This window comes from Mus pahari, chromosome 18 (assembly GCF_900095145.1).
Source record: "Mus pahari chromosome 18, PAHARI_EIJ_v1.1, whole genome shotgun sequence".
NCBI classification, from domain to species: Eukaryota; Metazoa; Chordata; class Mammalia; order Rodentia; family Muridae; genus Mus; species Mus pahari.
This window is the reverse complement of record NC_034607.1, coordinates 46899891-46904176: the sequence shown is the minus strand read 5'-3', so window position 1 is coordinate 46904176 and position 4286 is coordinate 46899891. Positions and strand designations below refer to the sequence as shown.

The 4286-nt window shown below is 40.8% G+C and overlaps 1 protein-coding gene across 1 annotated transcript in view; it reads left to right on the top strand.

Moving 5' to 3' along the window:
• Positions 1-4286, top strand: part of Thumpd2 (THUMP domain containing 2) — a 41874-nt gene that overhangs the window by 31051 nt on the left and 6537 nt on the right. The gene's annotated exons all lie outside the window — the stretch shown is intronic.

Below are 4286 nucleotides of genomic sequence, written 5' to 3'. Positions count from 1 at the left end.
TGTGATAACTCCAGCCTGTGTCAAGTTGACAAACAAAGCCAGTCAGTACAGATGGTAAACACAAAGTGAGAGTCATTTTGTGTGTGTGTGTGTGTGTGTGTGTGTGTGTGTGTGTGTGTGTGTGTGTGTGTGTGTGTGATTTTGTTGCTTATGCCCTGTGGGGGCTAATCAGCACTTTACTTCCACTACTATAGGTGTTTGAAATTTCCCAAATTACTCCTGATTGGGAAGTGATATTTCTGTAGTTCCTATAGCATTAAGCTGGAGTGCACCTTCTGCAGATGTTTGTGACCGAATCATTGTCCTCTCATGACCTGGGATGGAATGATACAACCATAACATAAAGAGAATACAGGAAGGAGGAGAAACTATTGAATTCCTTCATGTGGGACATGCTCTGAATTAGCCAGTCACTCCTTCTTCACGGACAGAATCAGCAGTGGCAGATGGGATAGGAATGAAGCACTCAGAGTCCTCTCATAGCCCAGATGCCCCGAGGCCGGCGCTGCAGAGTCCTCCCAGAGCCCCTACGGGGGCTGCTTTAGCAGGGCTTCACTGAGGTCCTTGACTACTTGCTGCCCCTCAGTATCATGATCTTGCTCGCTCTCACACTTCTCTCTCGCACTTTCTCTCTCTCTCTCTCTCTCTCTCTCTCTCTCTCTCTCTCTCTCTCTCTTGCTGGATGATTGCTCGCTCTCTCTCTGGCTCTCGCTCTCAGTCTCACTCTCGCTCCCTCCTCCGTCCCTCTTTTGAAAAGCAGCTCAGTTAATTCTGCTGCAGAAACTGTGTTATGCTCTTGGCCATGAGTAAATATTGAACCTGTAACCCAGGAGAACAGCGCGTGTTTAGGTTTTTCTTCTAGAGAGATAAAGTACCAGAAATGCGTGCCACGGGAGACTGTTAGAAGTGCCCCTGTGTAGCTTCTCAGCCTGTGGTTGCTCTGAGACTCCTTAAAGAGCACTCTCACAGGGAGCTCGGATCAGATGTCCTGTTGTCAGATATTTACATTGCAGTTCAGAATAGTAGCAAGACTATATTTATGAAGTCTTAACAAAAATTTATGGTTGGGGGGTCACCACAACATGAGGAACTGTATTAAGGGGCACGGCATTTGGAAGGTTGAGAGCCATTGATATAGAAGTTTTGTAATGCAGACTTATAGAAAGACAGACTGATTGCATTCTTGTGGTTGTTTTCAACCGGTGACCATTAATTCAGTCTTGAGACACCGATTTCCAGGGGTGACCAAATAAAGCTCTTTTGACTCCAATTCTTTAAGAAAGCTCTCCCTGACACCTTTAAGAGAAGGACTTTCTAAGTTGTCTTGGAGCTGGGGTTTTGAATCTGTTTGCTTTCTCCGTGTCACCCTGCATACCTGAGGGAGGGCAGACAAACTCTTCTCCCCTCGCGCCCCTCCCAAGACTTCTGCCACATGTCTAGCTTCACTGTTGATTCATTTTCAAGATGTTTCCTGTGAAGTTTCACTTTAAAAAACAAGAAAAGGTACCTCTGCTGTTCTTAAATAAGGTAATTTAAATTTATATAGAACAATGACCTCATTCTCTTTATTGTATTGTACTATATTTATTTATTTGATGTGTGAGGTCAAAGGACAAGTTATAGGGGTCAGTTCTGTGTGCAGTGTCCAGGAAGAGAACTGTGGTCATCAGGCTTGGCAACAAGTGTCTCTACCCACTGAACCATCCCCCTGACCCACTTTATTGTTTTGTGGTGGCTTTGTTACTTCTGCTTCTTGCTAACATTCACTTTGCTTTGTAACCCTCTGCTAGTATAATCAAAGGTGATCATTTAACATGAAGAAATTCTTCAGATTTCTTCATGAGTTTTAGTCATTGTGAAAATATGGCCTCGCATGGTTGTGGGCTGCCAGTTACCCTGGGAAGTAAAAGCTCATTACTACTTAGGCATTGCCATCAGTTCACATACACACATTTTTAACATACGGTAGAACATGTAACATGCAGACTTGAGCAAAAGAAATCCATTTGTGATATAATTAAAATGTAACTAAGTAAGGAGAATGTTTGTGTTGCTTCCAGGGAAGCAGTCGACAGCTGCTCTCTCGTCATTTCATCAACAGGCTTTATAACAAGATTCTTGTCACGAGATTTTGTGTCATTTATCGCCACTCTTGTTCTGGTGTGTGACAAGCCATTTCTAAGACCATGTGGCTTCCTTCCCCTCATGCTGCTGTGTGTCCCTCTGACACTTCTCTCCTGTCCTGTTGGCCTGGCTGCTTACCTCTGGGGAGTTACTGGCGAATGTGGATGCCGTAGGCTAGGTGTACATGAAGTACAGAGGAAATAGATAAGAAGTCACCGCAGAAGCATTTGCATATTGCCATTGTATTGTTTGGTAGCTGTTCTATTGTGTAATGAGCTCTTAGTGCCAATAAGTTCATTAGAGTGCATTTTTAATGGAAAGGTAAGTACCAAGTCTGAGACAGCTCTGCTGATAGAAACACCTAGCGTTTACTTCAAAGCTTAGAAGTTACTTAAATGATATTTGTGGATCAAAGCCAGATGTTTGTCACATGCAGCTGAAGAAAATGCATTTCACATCTCTGTGAAGCATGGCTTTCCGTCACCATGGAATCGCTGATCTTCTAAATTAGCGTTGTTCAGCTTTGATTGCAAGGGTTCCTATGCTTCTGGGTTTCTTTTTGCTTTTTGGGTTTTGTTTTTTTTTTTTTTTTTGGTGATTTGTTATTAAAAATAAAGTAAGCAATGGGAAAACATGAACAGATTATTGAGCTCAATAACACACAAGGTGAAATTCTGTAACTGTCCCTTGATGTCTTGTAGCAAGAATCTTCTGATGGCTTTCTTCATTTCCTTCCTTTGAACTGGTCATGAGTGTATTCTAGAATACAGTGGATTGAAACTGCAGTCCTAATTTTGTTGAGTCTTCACTTGGTAAAAAAAAACAACAGAGACAATTTATTTGAATTTTTTGTTTGTTGAAGTTTCTGAGAGAAAGGTCTGTCTACTGAGTGAGGTAGAACTGAGAACGACCTCCAGTCACTGGAATTTGCTCTGAGATCCATTGTTACTTAAACAGCTCTAGACAAAGTGTGTTCTCAACTATAATTGTGGCCCAAGAAGTTTTTTAAATATGAAAGTAGAACTTCGAAGCTCAAACAGGCAGTTTTATGAAAAACAGCTTTAAGCCAGTGATATCCAAAACAATTGTGTCTCAGAAACTGTTGGTAGATGATTGTGTACTACAATTATTGTGGTGCTAATAAGATTTTTTAAAAGTTTGATTAAAACTTTAGTATGCACAAATATATGTTATCCTTAAGCTCAACATCATGTAATATAATAAATATTTCCAAAATACATAATTTTAGCATCTTCCTTCCCAACAATATTCCTTACTAAACTATAAATTAAATGGTATCTCAACCCAGTTGCCAAACTAGTTATTTTCATGTTTAAGACTACTTATAAGGGCTGTAGAAATGGCTCAGTAAATAAAGCACTGGCTACTCTTTTTGGATTTAAGTTCTAGCACCCACATGGCTACTCACAAGTATATGTGACTCCAGTCTCAGAATCTGACATCCACTTCTGGCTTCCATCTCAGCACTCAGTAGACAGACCTCTGAGCTCAAGGACAGCCACGAGAAACTCTGTCTAGATAGATAGATAGATAGATAGATAGATAGATAGATAGATAGATAGATAGATAGACAAAACATTCAGGCAAAACACTCATACACATCAAAAACAAATTGAAAACAAAAATCAATAAAGACTATCTATGGACTTGTGGATTGAGGTGATGGATTAAGAATTTGTTGACATTATTTGTGCCTCCCTATACTTAACTAAAGTGAACAAAAATTTAAAAAAAAAAAAAAAAGAGTAAGCATAGAAGATCCAGTAGCAGCTCATCGTCTTAGTTGATTAATTTAATTAATGAAATGCAGATGTAGAAGAGATGAATCCGCTGAGGAACAGATGTCCAGGCAAAATGGCTGGGTATGAGGATTGAGTCTGTGTAAATGCAGAACTAACTTTAACTAAGAATAGCTGTTTCTGCAGCATGTGAGTGTTCCACGGGCCGTTCAGAGCACTTCATAATTTATAGGGTTTTACTGCGCGCTCAGTCTTGTGAGTTACTATCTCAGGAGTCTCTGCATCAGATCCCTGGCCCACAACTTGTCTTGCAGATACCCCTGTGTGAACTCTGCACAGTCAGTGGTGCTTCCTGTAGATACTGATGCTGTGGGGCTGGTGAGAACTGGATGCTGTGGGGCT